This window comes from Falco punctatus (assembly GCF_963210335.1).
Source record: "Falco punctatus genome assembly, chromosome: 13".
Lineage (NCBI taxonomy): Eukaryota > Metazoa > Chordata > Aves > Falconiformes > Falconidae > Falco > Falco punctatus.
In genome coordinates, this window is record NC_137593.1 from 11,675,899 (window position 1) to 11,695,775 (window position 19,877).

The following is a 19,877-nucleotide window of genomic DNA, read 5'->3' on the forward strand; positions in this document are numbered from 1 at the left end:
TGCTCACGGGGTCGGAGGGGCAGGTGTGAGCCCCTTCCCCAGCCCCATGGGGCTGCTGCCATGGGCAGAGGGATATAAAACCCAGACGCAGGCATCTCTAAGCCCCCCTGTTGAAATACAGATTGTGGTTGATGTCTCTTTCAGCCTATTTTGCCCCCATTAGGACCCCCCTCATCCCTAATGCCAGAGCACTTCCAACCCAACACACCTCAGCCCAGTATCTCTTCCCAGCCCCAGTCCCTCCAGAGTGTGGTGGCATCATGCCAAGTGCCACATCAAGCGGATGACCCATGCATCATGCAGCTGCTACTTGTCCCAAGGGATGCCTGCAGTGGTGGGGAGCAGATCCCATGGGTGATGCTGCTGTCACACCACTGCCCCTCACTGTCCTGATCATTGGTCCCCTGGACAGCTGGGATGACGTCCCACACTGGAAAGGGATCTGGCTATTGGAGAAACCCCAGCTGCCCAGGGATGGGCTCTCCAGGTGCTTTAGTTGCTCAGACATTTTGGAAAGTCCCTTTCTTAGTATTCTCCCCAAAGTCTTCCAGATGTGATCAGCTCTGGGCGCTGCATCCATCTCAGGCTGTGACTTCTGCACTGAATCGGGCCTGATGTGAAGCCATGCAGATGTCCTCATTGTGTGCCCCTGCCTTCCTCTCTGTCACCCTTCCCTCCTCTTGGGAAAGCCCAACATGGCCCACATCCCTTGCTGCTGAGCATTGTGCTCACATCCAGACTGGGAAGCAGACCATCCTTAACTTGCTGGTCAAGATGGAGCATCACTTTCAAAGGAGCCACATGTTCTTGTGACAAGGACTGGGGTGTTGCAGCAAGGAGAAGCTGCTCTGCCCTTAGAGAGAGCAATGCTGGATAGAAACTCTCTAGCGCAAGGTGCCATTGGGTGCTGGGACTCACTGGCCAGTCCAAGTGCCACAAGCATCAGTGGATTTGGGTATGAAAAGCCAAAAGGAAGCTGGGGTGTCTTGAATGACTACCAGGGTGTTTGATGAGCTGGAGCCCATTCAGCTGCGATGCTTTGCAGCACTGAGGCTGTCTTCCCTTCCTCGTCATGGACAGACCTGGCCACCACGCTCCACCCCCAGCTTGCTGTGGGCAGCTGGCTTGAGGAGGTGTTGCAGAAGGGTGAGACATCCAGCATCTTAGCTTCTCCCTCAAAATGCCACCAGCCTCAGACGGGGGCTCTTCAGCTCTTATAGACCTATCTCCCAAGGACACACGCTCACCACTTTCTCCTGAGCTGCAGCCCAGGTTGATCATGAATAATGTATCAGATGCCTCTGATCAATGCACCTCACCCAGACAGACTCGCCTCTTCTCCACCAGCCTTCCCCCAACACCTCTCACATTCAGCACAGCTGGACCCACTGCCACTTGTCTCTTGTTTACTGATGGCATCAAGCAAGGACAGTTGGGACTCACACCCAGAGGATAAGTGGAGACAGAGGTGCCAGCGGCCATGGCCAAGCAGGGGACTGGCTCCATAGATTATTTCATATCCTGTTTCCAGTGGGAAATTTGGCAGATCCAGGATCTTCCACCCATCAGAGGTTTCCCTGTGTGGCAGAGCTCAGCAGCAGCAGTAGGTAACTCTCCCCTCCACAGCAGCAGAGACAGGAGATGCATATCCAGTGGCCTCAGCCAGAGGAGAACATGGAACTGGGGATGCAGGATCAACTCCATCAGGAGCCAGAGAAGGCAGGATCAGCCCCTGAGGAGCTGCGTGTGTTTCATGGATGGGAGAACAGCCTCCTGCCACCACCAGGCCATTTGCTATGGGGACAAATGGGTGATTTTAATTGCATGCCCCCCTTGGATGCTGTATCTCCAGGCAGAGCTCCCCAGGTGAGGAGGAATGGGGCACAGCCCTTCTGAAAAGCCCCCTGGGAAGATGCCGCTGGAGCCTAATGGGATTTGAAGTTAAGGGAGCCAAACCAGGAGCAGAAGCAAGGGCTGAGACAGCCTTGAGCAGAGTGGATGCAGATAAGGAACGGCCTCTCCTGGGTGTGTGTGTCTGAGCACACACACAGCCACTTGCCCAGGGTTTGCAAATTCAGACTGATTTATCCTGCCTCCAGGACTTTGGCCAAATAACGTCTTGGCAGGAATTTCTTGGCGAGACACAGAGACAGCTCTTGCCTTGGCAAAGCCAACACTGAACCTTTCAGAGACGCCAGGACCAGGACCAAAAAAGTCTCCAATTGCCTTAGACTTCCAGTGGGATGCAGGTACCAGGGCTCTAGTCATCCCTGTTAACAGCTCAAGCATCCTCCTCTGCAGCAGCCCATTCGTGGGGCTCCCACAGCACCTCATAGGTAGCTCCCAGCCAGTGAGGAGAGCAGAGGGATGCTCTCAGGCCTTGGATTGCTGCACTTCTGTTGGTTCCTGTTGCATTTCCATGTCACCTCTATCATCTATCCAGTCACCACCTTCACCACCAGAATCACAGCCTCCAGCCTCACCTGGATGTAGTCAGACCCCCGCCCCCCACTGTCTTCTCCAGGAGCTCAGTGTCTGGCTCAGCATCTCAAGTTCTCTGTTTCCAAAATGTTTTGGGATCACACCATTACCAGCAGGGCCAAGACCTGATCTCTTAGTGACACTGGAGATTGGCTCCAAGGCCTTGAGTTGGCAACAGAAAAAGACAGAGGCTGCTTGGGGCCATTTCTAACTGGGCCAGGCACGCAGTCAGTGGTGGAGTTAATCCCTCCCCAGGGATGCCACTGACCCTGCAACTATGGGGAAGGCGATCGCTGACAATCACAAAGAAGTTATGAATGGAAAAGCTTCACAACCTCCAAGAACGAGAGCCCAGCAGTCTCCAGACATCACACCCACTTCACTGAGCGCTTCCTGGGATATCAATAATGTGTAGGGACGATCCTTCATCCAGGCGATGCTGTCCCATGATGGCCTCACAGCCCCACCGATTCAGAGCCAAGAGAAAACCCCACGGGCTCACCCCTTCCCAGGGAGTTAACCTGCCTCATCCCACCATGCCATGCCTGCAAAATTTCACCCACTGCCTGCTTTTCCCAGCTGACACTTAATTCACTCCATCTTTCCGAGAGCCTTGGCTCCCTCCCTCTCCTTCTCCTGTCTCGGGAGAAAGTGGTTCCCAAGGTGCTCAGAGCAGTGAGGCCAGAAAACCAGGGCACTTCTCCAGCTCACCTAATTGTTGGTTACTGTCCCTCTCCCTCAGCGCCTAATTAAATAGAGCAAGAGGAAAGCCCAGGAGAAGCTGCTGAAGGCACAAGAACACGTGCACATGTTACAGAGAGGGGCCTCATCCAAACAGGCTGCTTCAAAAACAAGAGGCAAACAATGCCAGGGAAGAACCAGGAGCAGAGACCAGACCTAGTGTCTAGGCCTGGATGCACACATACGATGTGATGTGTGCTTCACACATGCTTGCTCCTAAGTGATCTGCAAGACAGCTTAGGTTAACAAGAGCAGAGAAGAGAGCTCATCCCAGAGGCAATGAAGTAGGGATGAGCATGTCCAGGGCAGGTGATCAGGCTCCCTCCCAGGCTCCCAGCTCCTGGCCAGAGCATCACCTTGCTTGTCTCCCACCTCAAACTTCAAGCCAATCCTTTTCTATTGAATTTTCATCATGGCTGGCTTGAACCCAGTCCCAGGAGTGCTTGGGACATGAAAAACCATCTCCAAACTGATTTTGTGGCTGCCTCAGCCTTGTAATCCCTCAGAAACATGGGTGGAGTTGGGCGCTGGCCCAGGGTCTAGCTGAAAAACCCTGAGCAGACCTGACTCCTTTCCCCACTGCTTTGAGAGGATTTCAAAAGACCCATTTCAGCCTTGAATGCTTGACTTAAATTTGCTGCAAGCCAGGGCTGCCCATCCCAGCCACCCAGCTGCGGCGTATTGAAGGGGAGAAATCCCTCTCCATCAGTGCAATAACTGCAAAGCTACAGTCCTTGGGAAGACATCGCTGTAGGCAGGGGAAGAGCCAAGCTGATATCACAGTCTGTCCCAAACACGACGCCAGCCCCAGCTCCTCACTGGGTCACCATGACCAAACCCGCTCTGGTTTAGTTCCCACTCTCAGCTGGATGAAGGTAAGCAGCCAGACTGCCAAATTCACGCACGGTGTCCCAACGGAGGCGGTGCACGTGCATGCCTGGCACTGTGTGCAGGCAGAGCCTCACCCGAGGCACACGACAAGCATCACACGAGAGCAGTGCAGGCAGGAGCCCAAGCACAGGCAGCACACGGTGCCGGAATGCTGGAGCCCTGCCTGCACACACGCCTGCCTGCTCACCGGCGAGCGCAGGACTGGCTGCCTCATGCTTTTCTGCAGCCTTTGGCTTGCCTCCTGCCGCCTGCCAGTGACATCACATGCACTTTTCCCAGTGACAAATAGTCTCTCAATGTCACCAAGGGTCGTGATGCTGTTACACTTCTTGCTGAAAAAAACAATAAGGTTCTGGGTGGGGTCAGGCCTTTCTGGCTCTGCATCTCCCTCCCACAGCCAGCCTGGCCCCGCAGGGCTGCTCCGATGGGCGGCGAAGCAAACTCTCCAGGACCCCATTTAATAAAAAAGGGGGCTTCGCACGAAAGCTGGAACAACACTAGCAAGAGCGTTTGCTTTGCCAGGATGCTCTAGCCAGCTCCAGCCAAACTTTCCCTGCTCGGTATTTGTGTTTGTTTTCTCCTCGTTGCCTGGGCTGTTGTGGGAGATTTATCTTCAGGAGAGAAAAGGCAGCTGGATTTGCCGGTATCCCTCTCCTTCAGGATCCAACCCATTTTGGCCCATGCATGGATGAGGGTGAACTTAATGTACGTGGCCTGAGCTGGGCAGCAACTTCCATCCACTTCGGGAGGGTTTAAGCAGTGAGGTGAGCCCAGGGATGGGCAGAACATCCCGAAGCACCGGGCCGCTCTTTCCCACCTGCGTCTCCACCCAAGCAGAGTCCAGGACCCTTCAAAACACTGGTACCCCCCATGCCTTGTCCTGCTTGTGCCAGGGCCAGCAGCCTGGAGACCTGCTGTAACCACCAAGGAGGTTTTCAGATGTGCTTCTGAGCAGGTCTGGTTTCACACATGGGTACTGCAACAGGGCTGTGTGGGTTTATATACACGACAATCTCGTTAAAGTCTGGGTTTTAACGAGTCTTGAGGGCGATGCTGTGTCATCATTAGTGCTGTCTGTTGGGGAGCCCCAAGCACTGGTAATGCAGACAGTTCAGCTCCAGGGTTAATTCCTGTCCCCGAGAAGCCAGCCTGATCAAAATCCCTCTTATGTTTTTTCCTACCTGCAAAGCAGCAGCAGACATCCAGAGCTGGGTCAGGTTTCCTATAGGAAAAGAAAAAAAAGAAATCAAAGAAACAGAGCCTGGGTGCAGCTTGTGTATGCTGTGGTTTTCTCGTTTTTTCTGTATACCTGCTGATCTTCAAGGTGGACTTGCCACAGATGGGTCTGCCCATCTATCAGCAGCCACAGGAGCCAGCTTACCCTGTGGGGGTCCTTTGCAGCGTGGGGGTGACCCCTGCTTTGGGAACTGGCACAGGGGCTGGAGGGGAAAAGCAGGGGTGAGGGCTCCTGGGTCACTGCTTTTAATTAAAATCTGCTTTTTTTTGGTAGGTGAGGAGGCTCAACACAAGGTTGGCTGGTGCCAGCCTGGCTTCTGTGCCTCAGTTTCCCCCCAGGAAGATACCAGCTGCTCAGGCAGAGCACAAGTCCAACAGAAGATGCACAGAGAGGGGAAGAAGCCACAGCATCCAACTCCATCTCCATAGGCATTGCCAGGGGGAATTCTTCATGAGGCCATGAGATGATGGCCACACAGCATGGTATCGAGAGAAGAGTCACTGAGCTAATTTGGCTGCCAAATTAACAACAAGGGGAGTCGTTACTGAGTGGCTTATGGTTCTTCGTCCCAGCGCATCACTGCCCAGGGCCCAGGGAGGTGAGCAGAGCTTGGCAGCTGAGCAAAGAGGATGGGACAGGGGCCCTGGAGAGGTATTCACTCCCTGCCCCGTGAACAAAGCCCGGTGCAAGCGCACTGTTGCAGAAATTCAAAGCAAAAGAGGGGCTTGGGATTGGTGTTCTGGTGGTACCTGCCCTCCTGTCTGAGCTAGGACCCCTTGCTTCCCTGGTGAGCCCTCCCCTCCCTGCAGCCATCCCCAGAGCACCCACCCTGCCTCCGCAGGGCCTTGGAGTTGCTCTGTGCTGCATGTACCTGCACATGTGTGCATGCAAACACACGCACAGACACACAGACACACACGTGTGCACGCACTTCCCAGCTGCACATAGACACCGCTCGGTGCTTCCCCCATAGCTTTTCTCCTGCCAGAAGGTGCCCATCTCCGAGGGGTGATGCTTCACATGCAAACCCCAGAAATTATTAAAAGAAAACAAGTCATGAACACTTCAGACTCAAGTCTGGGACACTCTTTAAAGCACCACGGCTGAAGCACAATGGAGCTGGAAACTTTTCCCACCAGGAAAGACCCATTTGGTTTTCTACCTCTTCTGTTCTTCTCTGCATGGTCAGAGATCGAGGCCCAGGGGACAAGAGGGGTGAAAATGGCCCCAACCCTGCTGCTGGGATGAACACCCCAAACTCTTTCTGCATCCCTGGAGAGCCAAGACTGACGGCCAGCACTGCTGGGGGTTGGATGTGCACTGGCCCCAGAGCTTTAGCAGTAAGAGGCTGGTTAAAGCAGGGAATGCGGTACAGGAAGTCTGCAAGGAATGTGGCTCTGCTCTGAGGCACTCCGGACTGGGGACAAGGATGGCAACAAGGGCCTGGGGCTGCCCTGGGATCTTTTTTTCCTGTGCCTCAGTTTCCCTTTCTGTAGCTGGGTCAATCGTGTGCCCAGAGCCTGTGAAATCAACACAACCCTTGGCCAAACGCATGGTGTAACACACCTGTACGAGCATCCTTGCCTGCTCCTGGTGCAGTCCAGGACCATGCCCTGCCACCACGCACACTAGACGTGCTCCATCCAAGCCCCAAAACACCCCTCTGCTGCTTAGTGCCCTTTTGTAACAGCTCTGGTGGGGTCGGCGGCACTTTCCCACGGGTGGGATGGGGTGAAGGGGATTGCTCTGCTCACCCACCGCCCCGCGGGGTGCACCAGGAACAGGCAGGGATGTGTCGGTGATGCATGGATGCACGCAACAGCCAGGGAAGGGGCCGGGGGCCGGGATCCTTCGCAAAAAGGCTGGATTATTCGGTACAAGCATACCCCCTGCCGACGAGCTGGAAAAACACAGCTCCCCGGACACCCCCCCACCCCCCCACCCCCCCTCCTAAAACCGGGGGATAGAACGGGGGGGGGGGGGGGGGTCGGGGCGGCCCCGGGGCGAGGGCCAGCGCCGGAGGGGGCCAAGGGCTGGAGCCGGGTGGCGCCGACAACACGCGTGACCACCCGCCCACCCGCCATAAGCAAGTTTTTTCCGCAGCAGATTTGCGGTTTCCAGCCTCTCCCGCCCGGCCCCTCCGCTCAACACCCGGTGGAGCCCCCGCCAGCCCCCCAAGCCGGACGGGGGGTACCCGGCGTGCCCTGCCTGGAGAATCCCCGCGGGTGGTTTTTGCGCTGCTTGGGCCCGGTTTGCACTTTCCCCTTCGGTGTTTGATTTTTTTTTTTTTTCTTTTCAAATTTTTTTTTAATTCCCCCCCCCAACCTCCCCCGGCGTGGGGGGGCCCCGCCGGCAGCGCTGCCCCAGCCCGACCAATCAGGGCCCGCTGGGGCTGGGGGACCTGGGCCGTGGGCTTTAAAAGCGGAGCCTTTGTGCACGTCGCCCGCTGGGGCCGGGATGCGGGGCTGGGATGCGGGGCCGGGATGCGGGATCGGGATGCGCCGCCGCCGGGAGGAGCCCTGTACCACGCCGCGCCGGCGGCCTCCGCACCCCAGCTCCCCCCTCGGCAGGTATTTCATCCCCAGCCCCCCAATAAACGTGTGGCTGCCTGGCTCGCCCCGCTCGCCGTTTTGCTGGGGCTGGGGTGGTTGGGGTTTTTTTTGGTTTAGTTTTGGTTTGTTTTTTTCTTTAACCGTCTTGTTTCCTTCCTCCTTTGCACCTGCTGGCTTATTATTGTAGGGTCTGCTGGGTGGGGCTGAGTGTGTTGTGCTGGTGGCATGGAGGGCAGAGCAGGCTGGGGTGATGGGGACACCTTGTATCACTGGCTGCTTGTGGGGATGGGGTGAGGGTTGGAGGGGGACCCTGGGGCCTGGCTTATTGTAGGGTCCCTCGAGGGAGGGGGATCAGCACGGCCTATTGCTGTTGCCCCAGGCCGGGTGCTGTATGTGCAGCTCCAGGCTCTCCTCCCAGTGCCCGTGGGCAAAGCCCCCAAAAAACCCTTTGAGCTCAGCCTCTTTCCAGATACCAGTTGTGGGGGAGCTCTAACCTGGCCTGGGACATCCCCGCAGCTGCCTTGTCATGAAGTAGTGCCACAAGTGGTGGCCCTGGGTAGTGGCCACAGCCCTGCTCTGTGCCCAGCCAGCCCCACTGCACTGGGGATCTGTCTGCATCCCCCCAGCTCAGCCCTGTCCCCTCCTTTTCATTTTGGCCAAAGCCCTGCTGTGGTCCCAGAGCTGTGCCAGGGCCTTGAAAGCAGAGAAGCTCCCTGCTGGGCTGAGCAGTGACAGCTGGAGCTGGTTAACAGCACCAGGGGGCTGTCACTTCTCCGTGTCTCTGACCCCTATTGCCAGGCTGGAGGGGACACGCTCGTGGCCCAGGCTGGAGCTCGGAGGCAGAGGAGTTGGGCACGTGGTGGTTACCCATCCCACCTGGGTTTGTCCTTTGCTCCTGATGGACACCCAGGAGTAGTGGGGAAGCAGCAGGCTCGGCTGGGAAGCACAGTGGGCCTCAACCTTTGTACCACGGGAAGTCACCCAGTAAACTGCCAGTGAACTCAGATTTCTGTGCCAAAGCCACCAGCCTTGCATTAGCAGAAGATGGAGGAGATGTCTGTTGCAGCCACCCCAAGGATCCACTTTTCCTCACCCCTGTTGTTAACAGGGATGTGACAGCTCTGATTGCTGGCTGGAGCGTGGCTGAGCACCCACACAGTGCAATGCACCCTGCTGGGGCTTGCAGTCTTCCCCTTAGCACTTGGGATGGTGATGAGCACTGGCTGGTTATCAGGGGCAGGTGCTTGCAAACCCCCGTGTGCAGGCAGCCGTTGGCAAGGCTGTTTGCACAAGCAAGAGCTGGGGCTGACCGCAGGAGCCTGCAGCAGCCGTGGGTGGCCAGTTGCTGCAGGGGGCCCATTGGCCCCAGGGAGCAGCTTGGTGACTGTTACGCAAATAGAGAGGAGCCAGGAAACAGCTCAAAAGGCTGTGGAGAGCAGAGGAGTGAGTCTGGATTTCCCTTTTTGCCCCTGAATCATCAGGGCTGACTTCCCTGGCTCCAAGATGGTGTGGCAGTGCCTGCTGAGAGCCTTGGCTGGGCTTCTTCCAGCACAGCATCGCTCTTGCACCTGCGCACCAGCTGGTCCTTGTCCCTATGGCTGGGTAGGGCTGGACACTGAGATCCCCCTGCTCCCACACTCAGTCCCCATGTATGGCACAGCCCCGTGGTCTCCATGTGGCTGCTGTAACCATGGCCAGAACCTACAGCTGTTTTGGGAAGGGGCTGGGAGCAATGTGGGGTGGTGACTGGCTGGGGGGTTGGTGGTGGAACAGAGTGGGGACAGTTTTGGGAAAGGACCAATTCTGGCTGTTCTCAGCTCAGTCTCTGTTCTTGGGGTCCTTCCATGCATGCCTCCATAACAGCCTCTGGGGACAGTGGGACTGCTGCAGGGCCCTGATGAAGGGGACCCCTCTGTGGCATCTCTGCCATGGGGTGCAGATGGGCAGATAAGTTTTCTGGGAACAGAGTCTGGAAAAGGGACACTAGTGGCTGCAAGCATGAGATGTCCAAGGATTTGGCCCTTGTACAGTTCCCTGAAAGTCACCCTGGTTCCTTCCTTGTAGGATGCATGGGGGGCTAGCAGTGGGTGTGGGGATGCTGCCATCCCCTGGGACGGCAGGGGCTGGTTCCCCTCTGCTGTGTTCCAAGACACTCCTCTTGCACAGCGTCCTTTGTCACAGCCCTCTTGGCAACAGCAGGAGATTGTCCTTGCCTGCCCAGGCTTGCCAGAGAAACCCTGTGGCCCTACACATCCCCAGGTACCATCACAGCAGCACTGCCAGGCTCTGACCTGCTGTTTGCACCGTGGTGGCCCAAGCGATGGGCACAGGCAGTGGATGTCCCCTGAGAATCAGATGCTGGGGACCCTGTGATTTCACATGCAAATGGTGGCCAGGCTGGAGGCAGCTGCCTTCTGCCAGGTACCAAAGGTGTTGCCTTGCCTGCCACAAAGGATGAGTGTGTGTATGTGCATGTGTGAACAAGAGCAGCCAGCACCCTTGGCAGAGCACACCAGGCTTCTGCCACTTCCTTGCACCACAGGAGGGACACGGTAGCCTGGCTGGGAGTGATGGCCACCACCAAGCATGCCACCCTGGTGTGGCCAGCTCAGCAGCATCCCTCTGCCTCCCTGCAGACCCAGCCACAGGTGAGCATGTGAGATGTCACCTGCCTAACAGAGGAGCAGAGCCCAGACCTCAGAACAGCCCCTGGTATGCTGGAAGGGGACAAGCTTGCCTGGAGCCTGGCGTGGCCTGGGGAAGAAAATTAGTCATGGCAGCTGAAGGTCCCCATTGCCACATGCTATGCCCCACTGCCTGCTGGAAGTGCTCCGGCAGGCAGATTTCCTCTGGTGCAATCAAAACACCAGTGGGTAAATGTCCTTGTGCTGGGGGAGAAGGGCATCCCAGCAGGATGGGGCATGCACAGCCCCATGGTTGCTCTCAGCAGGAGAACTGCCCCGTATGATCCTGAAAGCACTTTTAGGTGATGGAGGCCAGGCACCACATAGCCCTGTGACACTGCCTGCAGGCTGGCACTGTTGCTCCAGTGGGACATAGTGACTGTTCTTGCTGCTCCAAGGTGGGGTGTGCAGGATGAGCCCTCATGTTGGTCTCTGGCTCCTGCTGCAGCCATTTGCCCCTGTGCCCTCCTTCCCAGCTGCCTTCCTGCATTGCAGAGAGGCAGAGCACAACTGAAAATACGCCCACTGGGTCCCCCCCTTCCTGCCTGTTTGCTTCCTCCCCTCCTGGCCTTGCTTTTCAGTGTGGCTTCCTAAGAAAACAAAGGTCATGCCGTCACACTTTGCCTATATATACACACATACACACACACATGTATGTGTGGCTGGCTCCCTTCTAATAAACTTTGACCACATTTCATTCCCCGTGGACAGAGGGGCAGCAATCTGTAAACATGCTTAGGTCAGTGGGGCTGGCAAAAAAGAGCAGCTGGGGGAGGGAAGGAGGCTTTCCTTTCCTTTAGCACAGAGACAGGCTGCTCCGTAACTCAGCCCCTTGTTAGACAGTGGAAAAGCCACATGTGGGGCACCCAGCACACCCCACCTGTGGGAAGGGCTTTGATCTGGGCTTATACCTGAGCTGTGCTGCTGTGGGAGCTCCCTGGGGACCGAAGGCATGACTGCCAGCCCACTCACCTGGGCTGAGCCCTGACAAATGCATTCCACAGCTGGGGAGGAACCGAGGTGCTGGATGTAGGTATTAAAAAAAATGCCTTTTGTTTTTTTTTCTCTGAGGGGCATCTGCTGGTATCTAAAAATGCTGGTTTTCTTTTGTGAAGATTGGAATTGTGTCCCTGGCCACTGCCTGAGACCTCCCTGCCTGCACGAAGAGCCTGTCTGCTTCCCATATCTCCTTGGATGTGTTTTAAGTGCTGGCAGGGCAGGAGTGCTGGGGGGCCATGCCCCTGCCCAGCCTGATACAGAAATGCCCGTATGGCTGGGAATGGGGTGATGGGGCTCTGGCTCAGAGCTTGGGTGCTGATGCCACAGCCTGGCTCCTGAACCCCCTGGCCACCCCAGCCTGCACCCCATGTGCCTGAGAGATGCTGCTGGGGGAAGCTGAGCTCCACCAACCCAAAGGCAGCAAGCTGCCACCAAACACGCTCATCCTGCAGCTCCCCACTACCATCTTCCCTCCAAAAAAAGCCCCACCTGCCCAAAACCCACTGCAAAAGCCACCTGTCAGTATTCAGGTTGAGAGCACAGGGGTTGCAGTGACTTATGTGCTGTAGTTTTCCAGAAACTTCCCCCTAGCGTTGGTGTTACCGCAGTGCTTCTGTGCTGTCTCAGCAACGGGGATGGTGGTTCCAGCCTGCACGGTGCTCAGCAGAGCTTGGGGCAGCGCCGAGCTGCCCGCAGGCTGGGGACAGCGAGCAGGTAACCTGTGATGCCCGGTGGGCCATGCTTCCATGGCTCCATCCAAAGTAGTTTAATTATTAAAACACACGCTGGGAAGAGCTTTAGGTTGAGCAGGCATGGACAAAACCCTCCTGAGCTCTATGGCAATGGAGTCTGGAGGATCAAAGCACCCTCGCTGCTCGGTGGAGGTGTGACTCCTGGGCATGGCATGGGACAAGTGTCCCTTTCTGTCTGCAGGCTGCAGCCGGTGCTCAGGGAGAGGCACTTGACAGGGGGCCCCCATGTGTCCTCAGGATGTGGCTCCCCCGGCACTGTGCCCACTGCTCCTGGGCAAGCAAAGGCTGCCAGGCATGGGGAGATGGGGCAACCGTGTGCCAGGCACTGGCCACCCCACACACGCCACTCCACACCACAGGCAGGTGCCACACTGCCCTGCGCCGCCCTCCGTGGCATGGCTGCCACGTGTGCTGCACGCAGCTTGGCACACAGGCGCCCACCACCCAGCAGCAGCCGCCCGGCACAAGCCAGCCATCCCTCCGCCCTTCCCCACCACCACACGGGCTCCAAGTGCGGTTTTATTGCATCCTGTTTGGCGATGCTGGTGGGGACGGGCCCAACACAGGGCACTGGCAGGTCACATCCCCCCAGCCCGGGCAGGAGGGCTGAGCTGGGGCGGGAGGGGAGGCTGCAGCTCTGCCAGCTCCCAGCTTTGGGCACTGACCATTAATGCTGGGGGTTTTATGCTCGGTATCATCAGGACGTGGTTTATTCCCAGGAAGGAAGCTGGGCAGAAGCATGCTCTTAAAATGCTCCGATGGCCTTTGCAGAGGGAAGCCCTTGGGCTTTGCAAAACAGCTGCCTGAAATTAGGGTAGGGGGATGCAAAGAAGTGGCCTCTGAGCACTGTGTGGCTGCCCCAGCACCCCCCATCATCTCCCTGCCCCCCACCCCCAGCCTAAGGGGTCCCCTGGGCTGAGCAGAGGGAGCTTGGTGACCCCCCCATTGCGTGAAGGTAGGAGGGGGCAGACTGAGTGATCTCCTCTGCCGGGGGGGGGGCTGAAGGTGGGTGCTGCGCTGGCACCCAGCCCAGCAGCAATTATTCCAGCAGCATCAGCATCGTGCGCAGCGATGATGCCATGCTGCAGGAATGGCAGGGGTGGCTCGCCTCTGCTCCTAGAGCTCCCGGGAGCCGCCAGCCTGGGACAGGCTCATCCGGCCATGCCCCGTGTCAGGTCCTCCCAGCCCTCGTGGTGGGTCCCAGATCTTCCCAGCTGTGAGAACCCCCAGGCCGGTGCCGCCCTGGAAGTTTCCCCTCCCAGCTGCAAATGGGGAGCTTCTGCCTTGTGCAGTGAGCTGGTATGTGGGGTGTCCCCTGTGGGGGTGTTCCCATGACCTGGTGTCCTGGTCCCCACGTGTTTTGTGCCTGTGAGCAGGATGCGGGCTCTCATCTTGACCGCACGTGGCACATTCCTGGTCTTTGTGGTCACAGAGGGAAGCTTGAAAATAGACCTGGAGGCAAAAAGAAAAGGAGCCCCTTGGGCTGGTGCTTTCTCCCAGGGGTCTGAAGACAGTTGGGGTGGTGGGACCTGGCGTAGCACTTTCCAGCACCCAGACAGCAGAACATGGTCCCTGCCCCACTGTAACAGCTGCTTCTTCCCACCACCTGCCCTCTGTCCATGCTCAGCACCGATACCTTGGGCTCCCAGTTGCACTGGTGGATACTGGCATTGTGGCTTTTGGCCAGCTCCCCTCCCTCGCAGCCCGGGGTGCTAGCTTGGGCTCCCAAGGCCAGGGGTGCTCGCACTCCATCTCCCTCCACAGGCACCCACTTGCCCTTTCTCTCTCCAGCCTTGGCACTGGGTCAGGGTTTGCTGCTGCTCTGCCCCAGAGAAGGGACCTGAAGCCCCAGCGCTTGTCTAGCACTCAGGGCTGCCACCGCCCCCCCACCCCCACCCCAATAATATTTCTCTCCTAGCAGACACCCCCTTAGCTCTGCTCCCCGTGCCTGCCGGCCATGGTGGCACAGGATCTCAGCAGGGGGACAGCCACCCAACCACCCATCCTCCTGCTGCAGCATGCAGGGAGCCCCCCCCCCCCTCCCCGTGTGACCTTGTTTGGGGCCCAGTGATCATTAATCCGAGCTCAACAGATGACTCCTGTCAGTGAACAGGCCAGCTGGTACTTGACGGTGGAGGGGAACAAGGGTGGGGAAGAGGCAGCAGCCTCTGGCCATATCCAGACCTGGGGGTGGGATGCAGGGAGAGCTGAACCCTGTGTCGCAGTGGGTGGATGTACAGGAGACCAGCCAGTGGAGGGGAAGGTGACCCTGGTCCCCAGGGCCATCACTTGGCTGCGTGCTGCAGGATGTGGCTCTCCTCTCCTCTGCTCCCAGCCACTTCTGCAGGAGGCTGGCACACAGCATCCACCCAGGCGCATCCCACCAGCGCAGGGCACAGGCAGGCCAGCAGGTTCATTGCGGTGCTGAACTCCTTCACAGGGAGGGAATGGAGAAGGGAACTGAATATTTAATGCCAGCAAAGTGCCTTGACACTGGTGGCTGGAAGGCAGCGGGGAGGGGACGGGAGCTGTGATGGGAGTGCTGCTCACTGCAGGTAGCTCACGCAGGGCAGCAAGCAGCCACCCAGGGCCGGGTGGCACCAGCGCACGTGCCGCATCCTCTGCCCTGGCTTTTTGGCCCCTTTGCTGATGAAGGCATGGGTCACCAGCCCTGCCTGGCACCCAGCAGGAACACCGTGGGGTGGGGAGGGGGGCACAACAGGGGTTGGGGGCTTGTGCATGCAAAAGCAGGGGCTGTGGGGCTGCAGATGGCACTGGGCTTTGGCCCCAGCCTGCTTGCAGGTGAGCTGTGCCCTGCGCCACAGCTTGGCTTCATTTCTCCTTGGAGGGCTACAGTGGGAGGTGGGGCGGGGGTGTGCAGTACAAGTCCTATGTATTGCATAGGGGATTGCATATGGATTGCATTGTAGGGGGCAAGACTTTGGTCACATCCAGCTTAAAGGTTGGGTGGTGTGGAAAGTCAGGAAGAGCTGAGAAAGGCTCGTGCGCAGTGGGAGGCGGAAGAGACAGGGCTGTCGTTGCTGGGACAAGATAAACCTGAAAGGGGGAACGGTATAAAAAGTAGGTGGAAGACAAGCGAGGGAGCCGGGAACGGTGGCTGCCGCAGGGTTTCAGGGGGTAGGATGAGGCCCTTGCAGGCAGGTCCCCGGCCGTGGCAGGGAGGGCTGGCCAGGGGCTGGGAGCAGCATCCCACTGGCCTCCCCTCATTCCCCAGCTTCGCACGCCCTCCAGCGCCACCCGCTCCCTCTTCTTCCTCTTCCCAGCAATGGCTGGCAGCTGCTTCCAGCCCGTTCCCACTGCCCGCCGTCCCCCGCAGGCACCGGTGAGCAGGACGGGGCAGTGGAGACCCCAGGCTCCCCCCCCCCCGCCTCGTTCCTGATGCTGGTTTCAGTGGGATCAGCAACAGGGGGGCACTGCTGGGATCGGGCTGGCCCTCCTGCCGCCCAGGAGGGAACCCGTGGGCTGTGCCCCCCACCCCGTGCACCTTCCCCGCCGGATGAGGGGCACAGTGCCTCCTGCTGGCTGCCCCCCCAAAACAGCGCCCCCCACTGGCTGCCCCAGGACAGCACTGGGGGGGGCAACGGGCTCAGAGCTGCGGCCCCGGGGAGGCTGGGGGGGGGCGTGTTGCAGCAGCCTTTGGAGCACCCCAAACCGTGCCTGGGGTGTCCTTCCATCATCCGCCTCCCCTTGGGGGTGTGCACACACACATGCACACACGCGCACACACACATGCACATGTGCATGCACACACGCACACACACATGCACACTGACCTCGGCCCTCATACCAAGCCCTTGCTGGCACACTGGGGAGGAAACGGGGGGCACAGCCACAGCATGGGTGCCAAACGTGTGTGCCCCCACATGCACACACACCCCCCACACCAAGCCACACAGACTGCCATGTACACCCCCTGATGCTTGTATGCACACACACATGCTCTTGCTGTCACACCCTCACAGCCTGGCACACACATGTGCACACAGCCATGTGAGCACACACAGTGCCACATGTGCAGACACACATGCACTGTCACATGTGAGCACATGCAGTGCCATGTGTGCATGCACCCATGTGCAGACTGTCACACATTCAGCAGCGTCCCATGTGCAGAATGTGTACACACAGTGTCATGTGTGTGCAAACACATGTATGTGGAATGTGTACAGTGTCATGTGTGCACAGGCACGTGTGCCCTGCCACACATGAGCACATGGTTGTGTGTGCCGACTGTCATGTCATCACGTAGCCGTACACCCAACTCACATGTGTGCATGCTGTCCCATGTGCCCGACCACATGTGCCCAAACTGTCACACACCTCCCCAAGCCATGTGCACACACGGTCACGCATGCACACATCCCCCGGGCACCTCTCCAGTGCACACGCAGTAGTCGCTGTGCCTCCCTTGCACACATGCCGCATCCCTCGGAGACCGCCGTGGCCCCAGGGCTGTGCCCCGCGCCGGGCCGTGGTGCTGGGGCAGGATGCGACCCGGGGAGGGGTAAGGGGGCGGGATGCGCCCCGACGGCGCGGCCCCCGGGTTGCTCCCACCAGGCTGAGGCTGGTACAAACTCATCACACGTGGGTGAGCCAGCCCTGAAATCACCCACCTCCTCAAATACAACTCGGACACCGCGGGGGGGGTGGCCGTGTCGCGCGAGGGGCTGGGGGGACACGCGTGTCCCCAGCCGCGGGGCACGGGGCGGGTGGGGGCTCTTTGTTCCTCCCGCCGCTGGTCCTCCATGATGTGGAGAGGGCGCGGGCGAGGCCGGCGCTGCGAAATGGCGGTCGGGGGGGCGGGGACCGGGGGGGAGGAGGAGGAGGAGGCGGAGGGGAAGGCCGGGCGCCCTCCCCGCGCACGCCGCCGCGCACACAAAAGGCTGCAGGGAAAACACGGAGGGCAGCGGGGCGCCGTGCGGAGCGGCCTCCCCCGCGCCCCCGGTGCGGGGCTGCGCTCTCCCCCCATCCCTCACCCGGGGCCGCGGCCCGCCCCCCGCGGCACGTCCGCCCGTGGGAGTGAGCCCCCACTCGGGACAGCCCCGGGTGAGGGATGGGGCAGCGGATTGGGGGGTGTGCGTGTGACTAGGGGCTGGGGCAAGGGGGCTGGTGGGGCAGGGATGAGGGGGCGTCTGTTGCTGGCAAAGTGCCCCCACAGCCCCTGCCTGGGCTCATCCCTTGGCCCCCGAGGGGGGATGCCCCGGTGCGGGGGCACCGCCGGGAGCAGGAGCGGGCTGTCGCTGCCGTGCCCAGCGCTGCGTCCCGGTGCCCGCGGGCAGGGGGGCTGCGAGCCCAGGCCGGCGCATCGTGGCGGCGCGGCCGTCGAGTGGGCGCCGCCGGGCAAGTGGGACACGGTCGTGCCCGTACGTGCCCTGGCCTCTCCCGGGACAAAGCCGTGGTCCGGCAGGCAGGGAAAACTCGGCAAGTCCGGGCACAAAGCGGCTTTGTGCTGGGCTCTTTGTCTGAAGGGCAGCGATGGCTCTTCCCTGGGTGGCCACAACGTACCCCAGGGCTGGCACCCCCGGGCAGCGTGCCCCCTCCCAGCCCTGGGCAGGGGGGACCTGCCTTGCTGCAAAGGCTCATTCCTTTGCTTTTGGGGATGGGGCCCTTCCCTAGGGGGGAGGCTGGCGGTGGCGAGGGAGGGGACCCGCCGAGCCAGGCAGCCGGGTCCCCCAGCAGGTCTGGCCTCCCCGGCAGGTCGGGCCGGTTCGGAGGTGCTGCGGGGCCGGCGTGGCTCCTGGGCAGCCCTGAGCCTCCCACCCGGCCTGTGGCAGCTCCTGGGGCCCACGGCACCCACAGCTGGGAGCGGGCTGCGTGGCTGAGAGTGACCCACACACATGGTGCAGACCAGCAGGGCGTGTGGGGACTGAAGCACATAGAGCTGGGAGGGGGGATGGAGCAGAAATTGCAACTCGCGCACCCCCCTTAGTCATCCCCTTCATCTCTGCTCTGCCCACATGCGATGAGTTTGTTCAGGTCACAGCCTGATGGAAATGTGGTTGGGGGCCATGTTGCAGCCCCCAGCACACATGAGGGTGTGAGTTGAGCATCTCCTGCTCTGGGCAGGTCTGGAGTCACTGCAGGCTGGGGGCTGTTGACACCCAAAAATGCTATGTATGTTTATGCATGGCTACACCACTGGCAGGGCTGGATACAGTAGGGGAGAGGGGAGCTGCCCACCCACCCAAATCATGTACAGACCCTACAGCTTCCCCAAGCCCTGCTTGCTTCCCTGCCACAAGGGTACTCCCTGCAGCAAAGCCCCCTCCAGGGGCTGATCCACCAGCCTGATCGTCTCTGTAGGCAGTGTTTGCATCGTCAGGTGTCAACATGGCGGTCACCTTCCCCTGGCTGTGGTGGGGGGCTCTTGCCTGGCTGGAGCGGCCAAGTACTCAAGGCCCAGCACCAAGCAATGTCATCACCCCACAGAGGGCAATGCACCCCTCATGTCCCTACGCAGGGTGCAGGTTTGGGTCACCAAAAGACAACATGGATGCAGTGCACCATCTGGTGGTGCCTGCACACGCGTGCTGCCAGCCCACACGCACCCACACCCACTCACACAGTGGGGCCCCCACACGCTTGTGCATATGCACACGTACGCACCCCACTACCCAAATGCTTGTGTGCATGTGCACACACCTGACTGAGCACGCACAACCCCACACGTGCACACCTCCATGTTTGCACACTGTCGCACACTCCCATGGTGCACATGCATTCACCCACGCGTGGGTGCACAGGGGAGCCCAAAATTGCACACACAGGCACAGGGTGAACACAAGGCTCGATGGAACGCCTGGACCCACGTAGGCCATGTACGTGAGCGTGCACAAACACGCAAGGCAATGGTGCGTGCGCACAGGGAAATGGTGCCGCTCTCTCCGTTTGTTGGCCAGGTGGGCAGCACGGATGGGGTGAGCACACGTGCACGGCATGCCTGCCGAATTCCTTGCTCCTCCAGGGCGGCCGAGCTGGACTGGGCTTTTATTTCTTGTGGCCAGCAGGGAGTTCCCTCCTCGAGCCTGGGAGCCTTGAGCCTTTTCAGCTCTGCCACAGCTTCCCTGGGGGGAACCTTGGGCATGTCACTTAACACTTTCCATCCTCTCCTGCTTGCCTGGGGCAGGGGCTGGGACTGGGGTTGCCGCAGGTGTGAGGCATTATGGTGCTTGGAGGGGCAGCCATAGGGGCAAAGGACAGGGTCCCAGAACCCTGAAGCCTCCCAGGGCAGGCGGCCACTCTCCAAGAGGTGCATACAGCTGCGGAGGTTTTGGCTGCCAGCCTGGCTCACACAACTGGAGATGGAAGAAGAAATAAATTTAAGGGGGGGGGGGGGCTGGGCGGGGGAGGCTGGCTGGCTCAGAGCTTCTCTCTGGCCGCCTGTGCGGGAGATGTGGGGCACGGGCATGTTCCCAGCCACCGCACCCATTTTTTCACTGGGGAGTTACAGGCCTGGCAGGGACAAGCACCTGTTTCATCAGCAGGAAACGATGCTGGGGGCCGAGCTCGAGTGGTGCTG

At 59.5% G+C, this 19,877-nt stretch overlaps 1 long non-coding RNA gene across 1 annotated transcript; it reads right to left on the minus strand.

The window, feature by feature from the left end:
* Nucleotides 1-7,665: 7,665 nt before the first annotated feature.
* LOC308072442 lies at nucleotides 7,666-19,676 on the minus strand. The gene is made up of 2 exons (XR_013931672.1): nucleotides 14,522-19,676; nucleotides 7,666-13,789 (listed from the first exon to the last, which is right to left on the minus strand). It is a non-coding gene; the product is annotated as an uncharacterized lncRNA (long non-coding RNA).
* Between the last annotated feature and the right edge of the window lie 201 nt (nucleotides 19,677-19,877).